The following is a 16,392-nucleotide window of genomic DNA, read 5'->3' as shown; positions in this document are numbered from 1 at the left end:
ATCGGAATTGAAAAAATGTCAATTGGTGCAAATGCATCCAAGAGTTTATTGATCTTAATTTTAAATTTTAAAAAACAATTATCCATATCTAATTATAAATATTTGTTTCTATTCGTCTATCTCAAAACCTAGTAGTAGCAAACAGAAAATAGGTATATCTTCCATGAAAATGTGACAGTCAACTCGATATATAATAGTGTTTGTCGAATGAATTATAAGGTTTTTAGGTGTGCCGTTTCGTAAATTAGCTTCATCAAATATATCTTCAATTTGATATCTAGTGTTTACTCTACCAAGAAGACATTGACTGAAGAAAGTGAAGATAATTTCGGTGAAAATGAATATCTCTTCCCAATCAAATATGAACTGTAAATTAGCTAAACTTATCTTGAAATCGTATACTGATGAAATTCAATACCTGCATCAACGTTTTATAAATCATTACATTCAATTATCAAATGAAGAAGCAATTTCCAATTATGAGTTAATATATTTATCACATCACTTTGAATCTGGAAGTCTGTTAGTATGTTTATAATAAGTACAGTTTGTGCTTGAGCAATAAATCGCCGACGGCAATTGATTCATTGCTCTGTTTAAACTCAATATTTGATTGAAAGTATTTTTTTGAGAAAATATGAATTTATAAAAAAATCGGAGAAGCGAACGTTGGATCTTGTCTAATGCCAGTCGAAAGTAGAAGTTAGCTCCTTACTTGAAGAAAATTATAATCCATTCTATTAATGAGAATTTATATTTGATAAGAAGCTTTTCTCAAACTTCTAAAATGTTTGTGAGATAATTTTTATGAATGCTTCAAATAATTTGTTTCGAAGTCTAATAATATTAAATTTAATAGAATGTCCTTCAAGTACATGTTATCAATAAATGTGCACATTTTTCTATTTCGAAATAGTAGTTAAATTTGATAAATTAAATTTCATGTTCTCCCCAATTAACAAAACATATGATATATTCTCAGGTTATAAATTTGGCCTTACGGCAATGTGAGTCTTTATATAAAGCAAATAATTTCAGTAGAGATTAAGTAATGATAATCTGTGCTTTACGAGGTATTGTGTAGAATCTGCAAGCTATTTACCACAAACTTTAAGTAGCGCTAACTGTAATTCTCAATGATATTCTCGCAACCATACATTCCTTATCCTGAAAGGGGCTTGCTTCTAAACTTCCAAAACGAACTTTGCACCTCTTTAGCCAAAATCTAAAGATAAGGTTTATCTAACGTCCCGGTTTAACCGATGTTAATACGTAATTTCTGGAAAGGGTAAACGAGTTACTAATGACATAATAGCTGCATGTAATCTATTTGGCGTTAGACAGATAAATTACGACGAGCTTCAAAGATATAACAAAACTCAAGACTCTGTTCAGAGCCGTAGTAGGAGTGATAAACAATTTCCATGTATCTATGGAAATATATCATAAAAGCTTGTAGGTAATCTATTTATTTGTTTCGTTAGATTAACATTTTTTTCCAATTAGGCGGAACGTAAAATGGATCAATATGTTATTGTACCTTAAAGTTGGAAAAGTATAACATGAGCACTTTACTCATATTCTTATTTTGTCCCTCTTTCATGTGAACTGAATTTGAACACTTAGTTGCAGAAATAACTTCTATCTAAACTCATTTTCATGCTAATACGTACGACATGACAAAGTGAAATTGTCAGTTGAGCTCTTATTCTACCATTTTTGTTATTTTTCATAGAGATTAATTCGAATACTTTTTTTGGAATCCTAAAGTTTTCGAAAATAATTTCTAAAATATTTGAAATTCAAATTGGCATATCCTTATCGATGTACAACTGTGAGAAAAAACAACAACAAACAAAAATTAAAAGAAAAATTGGATATTAACAATTTTAAAGAACTCGTCATAAGAATGAAAAATTTTTAAATATAATGAAAGAGTGGAAACTTGAGTTTACTTATTTCAATCTAAAATATTAGCAGAATATTGTTTCGAAATAATTTCTAACTCCCATCGGATTAGGTGCGAAAATAAAACTAATATTAAGAAGGAAATCAAAAATTTCTCTTATGCAAATATAATAAGAACTCATTCAAAATTCGTGATACAAATTTCCATCGACATAAAACTGATATAATGTCAGTAATTTAATTTTATGATAGAGAATTTCAGATTTTGTAACTGTTGGAAGCCTACATATGAAAGTGTTATTTCACTTTTTTTTTGTTCAGTATAAAATAGAATAAATAATTGTAGAAATTTTCAGTATGGAGTATAGTCTTTAGTCATATTTGCTTGCTACAACTACAGCCACAGATTTTTCGTCATTCTTTTTTTTTCTAGCGAGTACCAAGGAATTGTTATATATCAAATACAATAAATTTTCCTATAATATTTGTCTTGTTCAATAGATATTACCTGAGTATTTTTTTTATTACGACTCTGTTAAGCTTTCGTATCCGTAACGGGAACACACCATTCGCCCGTCCCGTTGATCGATGTCACAAAACGCGACAACTGACGTCTTAGGAAGGGGAAGAAACAGGGTGAAAATTGTGCCGCCCTTTGCTCTGATCTCCCTCGGAGACTCAGGTGGCAGGGTACACTAGACTAATATATCGACGATGGGTTCTCTATCATCGCTCGTCGAGACATGTATTGTTAGGATGCCAGCGACGCCTTTCTATTCTTTCCTTGATAATATTTTTTGATAGATTGTCGTGTTAGGGGGAGATTTAGTGAGATTTTTATTAGAACGGATGTGATTGGTGAGTTTGTTGTAATTTGTAACTATATGATCGATAATATGGTACAGGTGCATAGAGAATGAGTTTGATTTTGTTTGTATGAATTCAGAATTCTTAATCATTACACAATCATTACTTTTTTCAGACATATAGTATTCAATTGACGACAATAACTATTAATAATAATGTATTAATTGTTGCTGATTATCATAAGTACTGTTTGTACTAAGTAGGTACTAAATAGTAAAATTCTCTAACTAACTCTAGTATAGTACAGAATATATATATTTTATGATTCTTGTAATCTTGCATCTAATCTTGTATCAGATTAAATAGGCCCCAAAGGAAAACGCGCCAATGGTTTCTTAGTACATTGTTACAACGATTAATGTTCCGCATTCCAGTCGACAACTATCCCCGAAGCTGCAAATAGGCAGATCCTAAACAAAAACATAGGTGTTGCTATCGAACACTGACAGATCGTGGTACATGATAGTCAATTTAACGGTAATTTTTGATAATGCGACTGAATTCAAAGATAACTACAATTTTAGTTGAAATTGAGGCCTTTAAGATCTGTGTTTTAGACTAAATCCGTAAAGAAATATCTACAGTACTATTATTTCTATTATTCTTACGCATGAAGTTTTCTTCTAAGCCATCAAAGTGTTCTTCATATCTATGTTATCAGTAAAAAGCTTCCACTTCTATATTCCTATAGCTATTTTCTGGAATAATGTCATCCGGACAATCGGAAAAATGGATATTTTCAATATTTTCCACAAATACATACAATACAAACTGAATGCGGCTGCTAGTCGTGGTGTCTGGAGTGAAAACAATTTTAAGAATGCCACGGAAGAAGTACAAAATGGCGCGATGACTGTATATAGGTACTCTTTATTTACAGTATTTCGAGAAACACACTAGAAGATTGATTAAAACAAAATAATTACATGAAGGAACTTATGGGATCATCATCAACCTTTGGTGCAGACAACGGAAAAATACGAAGCAAGCATATAAAAGATATGCTGTCACTAGGTTTTCCTTTGACTATCAATGATTTACGGGCTATCATTAGTTGCAAGTGTTCTTAAAAGGAAATTCCGAAATTTCATTGAGGAAATAAGAAAGGGTGTCGTAAATAAAGTAGAAGTAAGCTCCTATTTTGAAATGCGTCAGGGGACTCTCAGTGACAATGACTTAATAAATAAACCTGGCCATATTTACAACATAAACGAGTCATGGTTTGGTTTGACATAGCTGTAGCTATGTCAAACTCCACAGTAAAAATTGAAATCACGGCTGTTGTAGTACTGAAGGTAATTATATCCTTCCCGCATGCACTATGTAGTAGTAGAAAGGAAAAAACAAAAAGATGGAGTACTCTTAGGGTCAGTGATTTATATGTCCCCAAAAACCCGCCTACATAACCTCCGATATATTTCTTGAATGAATGAAATCCCATTTCTTGCCCCGAAAATTGCCCGAGTTTGTAGACAAGTAGTGAGAAAAAAAAAAGAATTAAAAGATCTGAAATGCAAAGGGAGGGGCAAAATAAGTACCATCTCTCTTAGAGTTATACATTTTAAAGCGTTGTTGTAATAGATTTCTGTCTGTATTTGGAGATTTATGAAAATTGTGATGACAATCGGAATTAAGTCAAAACTTTAGAGAGATTTCTATGAAATGTAATTTTTTATCGTAAGATATCTATAAACAAAATAATTTATTCGTAAGAATATTATATAGAATGATCTAAAAATCAAGATATCAAAGGAACATTGCCGAGTTAAGTTTTGTTAAGATATAATTTTGAAAACTATTTTCGATATAAAAAAAAAGGTGCAACACAACAGTATTGAAACTGAGGAAACGCGTTACTAAATGGTTGGAAGAGTAGAAGAAATGCATCTTCGGAATCAGCAAATACGATACGATACGTATGATAGAAGAGGAGTAAAATATGGGGGGAACATATTATAATTGTGGATACCAATTATTTTTATTTAAACTTTATATTTAAAAAATGTGAAACCAGATATTCAGAGGAAATTTTTCTAACCGTCATCGTTCTAATAATTTGGTTGGAAATTGTTCAGATTCGGGAATTAATAATTTAATCAAAATGTATTTGAATCAATGTTTTTACACAAGTAATAATTTATAAAATAATAATAATAACTTTGAAAGAGAATGATTTACATAAGAAACGCAGAGTAATTGCTGGATATAAATATGACAAATGAGGACAAGATATGCGAAAATTTATAAAATAAATTGAAAATATTTATAAAATATTGAAAAAAGAAACAGAGTCTGCATGTATATTATTGTTAGCCATTGAAACCCACTCTTCACGTGAAATTTTTTGACGATAATAAATAAAACAATTCACTAAATAATGATTTCATTCTATAATGTGTAGAATTGTTATATAAATCATTTTAAGGAAAATCAACAGTATTAATTTGTTCGCAGGTTATAAAATGGTTGGATGATAAATTTTTTTCGAGAAACCGTTATATCTTTATAATATCTATTCACGTTAGAATAGCGGAGTGGCTTTTATGTCTACCTACACAAGATATCTGTGTGAAGCTTTGAATAGACTTAATAATTGGAAGACCTTTTATATCATCTCAGTTGAAGACTCTTAATGATTTTAAGAGCATCGAAAGGTATCTTTAGAATTTTGTAAGGTACAAAAGCTTCTTTCAAGAAGCTTCTAGTAATTATTATTAAATGTTTCAAAAGGGTTGGGTAACTGGGAAATACTTTACTACTTAAAATACGCATTATACTGATTTCATTAGGGTTTTGATGGGAAGCTTATTACAAAGAATTTAGTGCACTTATATATATATATATATATATATATATATATATATATATATATATATATATATATATATATATCTTTCTTCAACTAATTTTGAAACAGAAAAGACCTAAAATCAAGAACATTTAGAAACAAACATATTAAAAGGTCTACGAACTAAGAAACAAGAAATATTTTATATATATATATATATATATATATATATATATATATATATATATATATATATATATATATATATATATTATATAATTTTCCCAGACGAAAGCTCGGAAATTATATTAAAGTTAGTCCACATTGGTATTTCCTTGCCACGTTCCCAATAAAAAACCGCTCATAATATAGTTGGCAAAGACTTCTTTACAATTCATATAAATGCATCTAAATGTTTTTGATTTTAGGTCTCTTCTGTTTTAAAATTAGTTTTTTTTGATAGTTTTTAAAAGAAAGATGAATTTTGAAGTTTCGACTTTTGTTTGAGTCTTTATTAAAATATAAAGAAAAGTCGGAAACAAGAATATTTAGATGCATTAATATATCAAAAGGTCTAAGAAATAAGAAATTAAAGAAGTATATATATATATATATATATATATATATATATATATATATATATATATATATATATATATATATATACATATATATGCTTTTGTTAATAATTGTTTCAGTGTGTAGTAATTAGGACTAAACGTAACTAATGTTATCATCTAGCATATACAAATAAAATACTGGAATATATTATATAAATGCATTGAGATGAGTTAGGTCTAACAAGAATATGATTAGTTGAAATGGAATGAAGGGAGTGATCAAACTCAAAATTATATCGGTTCAAAGCTATAGCCGTAATCCTATAATACTAAAATCCTTTATCATAATAGCCTTTCTTTAATCTTCACGTACAGCGAAAATAAGAAAAATAACTGCAATAGAAAGAACAAGTTAAAGAGAAATCGGTATTCTGGAGGGATCTATATTTATTTAGAACGAGTGTGTACAGACTTTAATGTGAAATACTTGAACAAATGATATAAAAACTAAGTGATTTACTTTTTCGTAGTGTCAGTTATTCCAAAGCCTAGTGCTGATATTAAGATGTCCATTGTCAGGTGGAAATCTTAATATTGACACTTATGTAGGATTTGGAAGAGATCTAACGAGGACAAGAAAGAATAATGGGAAAGTTAATTAAAGTCTTCTCTAAACTAAAACCAAACTACTGCGTCGCGACGCTTCCCACTGCAACAAGGTGTAATCTTGTAATTGTGTAATTTCAAAAACTACAGTAGTTAACAAAAAACCGTCACCTACAAAGATCAGAAAACATCAGGAAAATGATCCTTACCTGAAGTTGATACGACAATCTAAGGAAGAAAATCAGCAACATACTAATCACTTAAGCCATACTAGACTCTGAGAGGCTTTCTTGTCTTGAACAAAGGATATTTGAAAATAATCCTTAACTACGATAATGGTTCAGAGAAGGGAAAACAGCTAGTTATTCTGAGAACGAAAGTAGCTAATTTACTATGGAAGTTACACAACAGTCCATCTGGGAATTAAGGAAATCCTCTAGCGATGCCGTGAGAGATTTGATAAACAGATCCGACGATATGAAGATTTGGTAAAAGAAACGTACGAGTAATGGATCACTTTGCAGAGAGGCACCCATGAAACAGTATAATGTTGGAAGGCTTTTGGAAAGTATTACTTCCTAAATCGAGAGGCCACAACTGTCGCAGAGGTGTGAGAGAATTTATCAGTAGATTTGGTATGTCCTCCACATCGTAATGGTCACGAGAATGATCAGTATCAGTATCTCTTCTTATTTGCATTGACTCCTCAATTTGCCGGTGAAACTCCTGCGAAAACCCTGTTTGGATGTGAAGTAAGGCTTCCTTGTGACCTGGAATTTGGCTGTCGGAATGGAGAAAATTGAGTGAAGAATTAAAAAGAAGTGTGGACAATGTACACGAATTAGTTCGATCAAATCTTCAAGTTGCCAGCGTCAGATTACGACACAGAAGCCACAGAATGCTTTAAAGAAGGGGATAAAGTATGGTCATAGAGCACGACGAAGAGAAAGGGATTTTCCTCAAATTCACCAAAATCCTGGGAGGTCCATTCTTAATCTAACATTAGTCCTCCAATATCGACTAGCGCCGTTCGAAGAAGAGTGAACCCTGTCCCAGAAGAGCCAGAACCTGCCTTCGAAACATTTATGGGCGAGTATGGAAGTACCGGAAAAGCTAGATATTGAATATTTACCGAACGAAAATATTTGTTCACTATTCCAGGAGATTATTTACTGCCATGCAACATCTCCGGCAGTAACAATGTACAAAGGTTGGCAACCGTCATTCGAAAAAAATTTGGGCAATAAGAACAAATCGAAGATCAGATTCCAGCACCCGGAAAGACTCTGAAGTACAATTCAGATTACAACTTCTACCTAGGAAGAGCTTCAAATCCTTCAAGATCATATATTGAAATACAACTGGCTATGATTGAAATAGCCAGCAACCAATTAGTGAGTCATCAGGAACATGGTAGAAGTGATATTTCAAAATATCGTTCTCTTCTTATCAATTAGTTGGTGCCCTGTTTTTTGATAAGACCAGAAAATGCAAAAATGGGTCCAGGTGCGATTTGAACATCCAGTTTTCCCGTTCTGGCTAAATAGAAGTTCCAGGAAAAACTTCCCTCTAAAGAGAAGGTGATGTCATGAACTCGCCCACTGATTTAGACCATGAAGTCAGGCTTGAAAAATTTCAGCACCCAAAAGAATTTGATTTTTATGAATAAGGCGGAAGATAATGATTCAAATTCTTCTTCGTTTCTGTGTTTATAACAATTAAGAATCGTCGGTGAACTTTGTCTACGACAAGTTCCTGGGGATCGTGAGAGTACTTTGCTCTCTCCGGATATTGCGGAACGAAACTGAATCAGAAATTATGGCACATTACGCAACATGCAATAGAAAATGATGTATTCTATTTGAGATAACTAAGTTGGGATTTGCTTCTGGTGTAAATGTAGGTACATCGTATTACGTAATAACATTTATTACCACAATTGCAGTTAATAACCAATTTCATTTTCTGCTTGGATGTTCACAAGAGAAATCATCAATTTTATTAATACAAAAAACATTCTATTGAATATTTATTGTTTCATTTGAATATTCTTTAGACGGTATTCGGTTACATAGAAAAACCGGATAATCGAACGACTAGAAATATACTTATCAGTATTAAACACCTATTGACAATGAAGTTTACGAATAAATAAAAATAAGTTGAAATTATTATTCACAGATACTTATCGTATTTTAAGAAAATATTGGAGTATAACAAATTTTCTTTCTCTTCTAAAATACTTGATCTGGATGTAATTTGTTGTTTTTTTTATAATAAGACTCAAATTATTTGGTAATTGTCGTTTAAAGGTATACATTAGTCCCTAATAATCTCGAATTCCTATAACTGAGTGCCCAATCATAAAATCTCGATTGTATTTGTATTATTTTTAAAAATTTGGTGAAGGGGTTGGTAACATCATATGTGCATGGAGTTCGATGAGAGACGCATTCGCCATAAATAGTTATTTCACTGTCTTGCTATTTCATATGAATTTTCGTTTTATTCGATTTATGATTGAGTGATATAATTCCATCTGCAAAGCTAAACATGGAAGTCATGTTCACGTGGTAAAACATATGTTGAATAAACATTTACAAATAATCGAAAAATGTTTTCTAAAAGTAATATAATAGCATATTCGTTATAGTACGCGTTATTTGGAATTGATATCGTTATTACGTCAGTTATATAATTTTACAATCAAATGTCCTGATAATACTTGAATAGGATGTGCTCAGCTTATTTTGAATACTAAAATTTATGTTGCCTGGCTGTAAGCTATGACTTCCTGAAGTGATAGATGTTTTGTATAACATTTCTCAGAATTTTAGCATAGTTTAGTATACACCTAACAAACATTCTATATATATCTGACATTTGCATTATTTGTCAGTTCTGTATCAACACACAGAACATTAATGCTTCAAAGCGTACACGTCAAATATTCATATTAGACAATACACAAATATCACAAGAAGACAATGTTGATTAGAAAAAATTTATCAACAAAACAAACAAACAACTCAATATAAAAGCATAGGAACTCTACTGGCTAATGGGGAAAAATGTGAGATCATGGAAAACAGAATCTCTATTTACAAAATTATCATCAAATACTAACAATACATGAAGTTATCAAAGAAAAAATAAGAAAACATCGCAAAAACAAAGAAACTATTAGAAGAATTGTTATTGTACCAATGCTCAACAAACGACTTCAGAAAACGTGGCTAATAGATCTGACATAAGGTGTTAGATATAAAGTTGCTTGAAGACTTAACACGAGTAAACAATTGAACTTATAAAATATAATGAAATATTCTGATTGTAAATAAAATACACACAAAAAAAACCAATGTTAGTTCTCGTCATATTTATAAATATTTGGTCCAAATTTTAGCTTGCATCGCATCCAGTTACTGTTAACAAGCATTCATGGAATTTTACTTTATGAGGCAAGTGTCAAAGAAATACACTGAACACCAAATTATCCCATAATATTAAAATCTAATAATAGCCGTAACGAATTAATTTTTGTGTTATAGGTTGGTTTGAGGATATCTGATATAGAAAACGTTATCATTTGTTATTGATTACAATAAGACTAAGTGACATCAGTAAATTTTCAGAAAGAAAAGAAAATGAATTGATAACAAGTATAGCCTTCGTTGGGGTTTATTTGTGCTAGATAATAATCTCTCAAACTAAGAATTAAAGTTCTGTTACGAACATGTCCGCGATATGGGTCCGGGAGTCGGTCCTGTCCGTTTGTAGTGGAGTTCCAAAATTCGGCGAAGACGCGCGTCACGTTTAATATACGATAGTTGGTTGAGTGTTAGTGATAATTTAATTATTATAAGTAAGTTAAGTGTAGTGTAAATGTTTAAATAAATTAAGAACGCAAGAGACAGTGCTTCAAATTTCACGCCACTAATAGAAAGAGTGACGGAGCTAGAAGCCAAACTAGAGAGTCGATAGCTGTGAACGTCCGATAAGAAGAGAGAATTAATAGAAAGACTCAAAGTGGCACTGGTAAGTGACGGATTTGATCCAGAAACCTATTCATAGACGAGTCTTTCACTTTAATCTTGTCAATTTGTGAAATAAAAAATCATATTGCTACTGAAATGGAAGAGATGATTTCGACATGGAAAAACGATATTTCAGCTAATATTGACGCGAAAAAGATTTTTCGACCATGAAAAGCGATATTTCTGCCGATATTCTGATATTCTATAATTAAAAACGGACATTGCCGCTGACGTGGAAAACAAAATGTCATCTCTAAAATTAGCTATCGAGAATGAACTGACAACGATGAAATCAGATGGACGAGAATCTCAGGAAGTTAGAAAGGAAGATTGCTAATTGGAGATCAGAAGTTATTTCAGTAGAATAAAAGAAGATCGAACAAATGAAATCCTGTAATCCAAAAGCACTACTCAAGACCGAAAGCAACGGCAGTTTTACACGAGTCAAGGCTCCAACGTTCGACAGTAAGACATCTTGGACCAATTACGTTAAACAATTTGAGACAGTCGCTAGAGTAAATAATTGGTTCGGTAAAGAAAAAGCAGTGAACTGAAGGAGACGCATTATATATACTCCAGACGATACCTCTCGAAGAAACTGATGACTTCGAACAGCCGAAAAAGATATGATATGATATGATGCAGCCACGAAGGCTTCAGAATATTACGGGAATACAACCATACAAGAAAAAGGTAATGAGAATAAATTGGACAAACTTGTTAAAAGGTATGGCCGAATCGAAACTCATCAGTACGATGAAAAACTAAAACTGCATGAACAATTACCAACATAGGATAAATTAAATGATGAAAATTATGAGATCGTTCATTTCAAATACAAAGAAAAAGAAATTGCTAGCATGCAAAAAAATGAAAAATATGCCGGAAATAATAAAAATTTACACGCAAAATGAATAAGTCTTTTCTACAAATTCCAAAACAACAATAATTTAAATTAATAATCCTTGATAATGTGAATTGAAGCCAAAAAATGCCTTTATGTTTGTAACAGATTGTATTTTGATATTTTTGAGGTAGATGTTTTCATAATTTATACATTTGACTAGCCAATGAATGCTAATATTTTGATAACTACATATTTCCTTTTTCAAATGGTTGCACATAATTTCCACTTTGAATGAATTTATTGATTTCTGCTCTTACTATACTGTGTATAATTCTCTATAATATTCTATGATATTCTATCAAATGGCTCTCATTGATATCATGTTTTTTGCCACGAAAATAACATACAAAACCCTCAAATCAATGTTCAAATGAAGAGAATTGGAATTCTTATTACCGTAAATTTATTTGCAATATGAGACATTCCCCTAGAATAGTCCCTAACCTCAGCAAGTACTCCCAAAAGCTCGAGGATATATAGCAAAACGGTATAGAAAGCAGGAATATTTTCTGTTTAACAGAGATTTCAGAATTTAATCATGTAAAGGAATTCGTAAGATTTGGAATTCGAAGGAAGCCTTTGCAGAGAGAGGGAAAGGATTAAGAATCTTAAATATTCGTAGGCATGTTTGTAATGAATAGAATTTCATTTAAATATTCATTGAATCTCAAAATATTGATAAAAAAGTCTAATCTAGATTTTTTTATGAAATATAATGGAGAATATTGAAACTGAAATATCATACTTAAATAGTATAGAATGAAATTCGCCATACTTTTCAAACCTCCCTGGCTGTCTTTCTTCTCAACGTAGCGCTTTATTTACTCGAAAACGTCTTCGATTGATTAAAATATATCTCCTGTAAGTCAAACTTTGCGGTTATGAAATGGAAAATAGTAATGGGAACCTGAGACTTCTTCAAATACTGTCGCTTCTACCTTTACATATTAAACAATGATGCCTGTTATTGTTTTACTCTTTTGAACATACACTGAACGGTTACTTGACGATAAAACCGTCTTTTTCGGAGCAGGTTCGCTCTTTGCTATTTACACAGCCAAACCACGTCAATAAGGCCTGCAAAATATTCATTGGATTGCGTTTTTGGACAAATGTGAATTAACGCGGCACTCATCGCGCGGATTGCTTACACATGCATAATCTCCCACCTCTTTCGATAATATCGCTGGTCATCGTAGTTTTGACCGTCCCGAACAACTGTCAAGATGACACTACCATGTTTGATTTCAGCTCCTTGGAATTTTACGATCGTAAATTATGGTGCACAGTCTTCGTACACAGTGTCCACGTTTTCTTCTGTTCATGTAGGTGTATTACTTTTCATGAATAAAGATTGTCAAAGTTATTAAACAGAAACTAAGAGTTCAAAATAGATGAAATGTTACACTACTAGACCAGAAAGTATGAGTATGAGAGTATAAGAAAGTGTTGAGTTCTAACAATGCAGTGCTAATATCTAGTAAAGTCACTAACTTTTTAGAACACCCTCACACTTTTTCTCCATCCTTTTGCTTAAGTTAACATAAAGATATTTTATTGAATGTTCAGTTCAGTTCAGTTCAGTATAAATAAATAAATAAACCTCCCTAGAAATTAGTTCAAAAGAAAAAGTGTAAACAAATTGCCTGCTATGATAATAACGTATATAAAAAACAAACATCAAACGAATTTCGAGTACATCAAACGTATATCAAACGTGCTGCGCGCCTTCACCAACTGTTGAAAAGTCAATTTTTAAACTACAAGGACATATAAGTTGAAAGAGGAAAAAGTAGCAGATGAATGCACACCTACAGTCACGGAAAATATATAAATTATCTAACGGCAAAGCTTTTCGGGAATCTTGGTACGAACGTGGAATGTTTTCGATAAGGGTAGCAGCAAAACAACTATGTGGAATACGTAAAACAACAAAAAATTGACACCAATTTTAGAGTAATAAATTTATTGTGTACAACGATGAAACATTACGAGAAAATCATAGATAATATATTGAAATCAAAAGTAGAAAATGATGTACAAAGTGGACAAGACGTATTTAGATTTATTGATATAGAAAAAGCTTTTGAAAAGCAGCACCGACAAAAATATAGGAAAGTTTGAAAAGAAGAAAAATAGATATTGACTTACGAAATGCAATCATGAGTATAAGTAAACGAAATGCCAACCATGTTATTAGTAAATCCTCAATTTTAGAAGCTTTTCTAACCACAAAAGCAGTGAAACAAGTTGGTGGTTTGAGTCCTTTGTTTTTCAACATATTTATAGATGATATAATAAATATATACTGTTCTAACTCAAAGAAAGTGAAATGGTGAAAATATCTGAGGGACCATATACTGATAACATGAAGTTGAATGAGACGTGATTCAAACAATAGATCTTAATTGGATAGATAAAGAGCAATGATACGGAAATATTTCCAAATATTAGTAGAAAAACTTCCTTTGTATGTAGTATGTACGTACTTCTAGGAGATTGAAATCGAAGTAATTATGTTACTATGAATTTTTCCATAAACAAACGGATTCAATTTGAATTTCCTCCACTTCACTCCATGTTTCCTCTAAACCCGCCAATGTATGCAGCGGCTTCCAGAAGGTTACTAATTAAAACAAGTTGTCAGTGTTGCAGATAAAGCTCTCACATAAGTCATACTCAGTGATACATAAATAATTAATCCTGAAAAATGGCGACCACAATAATTTATGTAAAACATAATCTTTGCAATGCATAAGACAAACTTATCTGCTATCGACAATTCTAAACAGAACAAACAAGCTACCGCAACCTCCATTCATACTATGGGATTAGGAAAATATGCTTATCATAGACTTATTTATAAAAAGGAGTACAGAGTCGGTATAAGAATTATTTAGAATAGTTTTTAAATTTCGTATATGGCATATGAATGAGTTGCAAAATTTTGGAATATCAAATCGACGGAAGAATTCAGATATTCCATAGTCTCATCATGTTATTTACGGAATCAATCAATAATACAATTGATTCCATTGCTTAAATTTGGTTTACTCACATCTGCAGCCGCAATATCAAATGTAAAAAATCAAACTTATCTAATTTTTTAAACGGAATATTGAATGCAAAAATCCTTCTCTTTCAAGATATTATACTTTTATAATATTAACTCTCCGAACCTTAACATTGTAGGGACCCAACTCCGAAACTCTAATAGAAATAAAATAATCTTCCAATTGATAATGTATTTGGTTTTTTCTTCATAAACACACTGTTACCTAATCCAAAATCCCAACAACAATAAATAAGAAGTTACACCAGTCAATTTTCAAATTGTTTTTTCATAAATTCCTCTCAAACTTGAGAACAATGTCAAGATTTTTTTCATTTAATTGATATCATCATATGAGAAATATAATGTATAATATATTGAGATGTTAGTCGGAATAGTTTGATAAGATATTGAATGACGGTGTTTTGGATTTTTCACTGGAAATAATAGACTTTTAACTCAATCAATCACAAATTATTGGATTAGTGATGTAGGACCAAAAGTGTTATCTGTTTATCGCTGTTCTTATGGACAGAGAAAACATAATTTGGAACAAGAATGGTAATAAATATTGAATTTAGTAACGAGTCTCAGATTTGATAGAACATTTTCATTAGTATTCCTGGCAAGACAAGACATGCACCTCTTCTTTCTTCATTGGTTATTTGTAATCTGTTCAAAGTATTATAAGCATTCGTCTATGTATTCACATTTTTAATGCTTCAATATAGTTCATTATTGAAAATTAATGGATTCATGCTTCTAAACAAAACGTCTAACCATTCTTTGACTCAATTCTAAACTAAATGTGATGGACTTACTAAAAGTAATCTGTCTATCTACGAGTTCTTCCGTACTCAAATCTTGTTTTCGAATTAAACACCACCATATCTATGAATTATAATTAGAAATTACAACTATTGAAAGATGTCTCACTTTTGAAATAGAATTTCGAGGCATATTTTTTAAGTAAGTACCGTTTTGGAATTAAAAAAAGAAGTGCAAAGATATCGCAATAATTTCATTTTTACATGAAAGCCTGTACCTTAATCTACTTTTATACATAATTACCATGAATATTGAGGCACTTGTCATAACGTGGCACCAGTTTTTGAATACCCTCCTCATAAAATTCTACCGCCTCTGTTGTTAACCACTGAATCATAACTGTTTTGACTTTGTTATCGTCTTGAAGACGCTGATCGCCCAGGTGTTTCTTCAAGTGCACAAGTGCAGGAACAAATGCTAGTCGCTGGGCGCCAGATCAGGACTGTAGGGAGGATGATCTAGAATTTCCCATTGAAAATATTTGATGAGATCTTTGGTCAGATTAGCCACATGTGGACGGGCATTGTCATGCAGCAAAACGATACCCTTACTCAACTAAACACTACGAGAATATTGAGGAAAGTAGTCGCCAATGATGAAATTGTGAAGCGTCTATTTTCTCTCACCAAACAACGTACACAATGAAGAATCAGACTGTAATGGCGTCAGTGCGAAGACAAGAGATGTAGGTAACCAGCGCGTATGTGTGGAACGCCGACCTTGGGGTTGCGGCGGCGGAATCACAAAACGGTACTTACTTAAAAAATATGCCTTGTATAATCATATGATAATGATTTTCACCACATTTTTTATTAAAATCATTAATCACTCAATTTTTT

At 31.6% G+C, this 16,392-nt stretch overlaps 1 protein-coding gene across 1 annotated transcript in view; it reads right to left on the bottom strand.

Annotated features, from left to right (window-relative positions):
• The window catches only part of LOC130440964 (protein prickle-like), a 332,550-nt gene extending 316,981 nt beyond the window's left edge, over window positions 1–15,569 (bottom strand). Inside the window, exon 1 of the mRNA XM_056774382.1 lies at window positions 15,547–15,569. The gene's annotated coding sequence lies outside the window, so the exon portion shown is untranslated. The remainder of the gene's footprint in view (window positions 1–15,546) is intronic.
• Window positions 15,570–16,392: the final 823 nt, after the last annotated feature.

Source organism: Diorhabda sublineata, chromosome 3 (assembly GCF_026230105.1).
Source record: "Diorhabda sublineata isolate icDioSubl1.1 chromosome 3, icDioSubl1.1, whole genome shotgun sequence".
Lineage (NCBI taxonomy): Eukaryota > Metazoa > Arthropoda > Insecta > Coleoptera > Chrysomelidae > Diorhabda > Diorhabda sublineata.
This window is presented reverse-complemented; position numbering and strand designations above follow the sequence as displayed.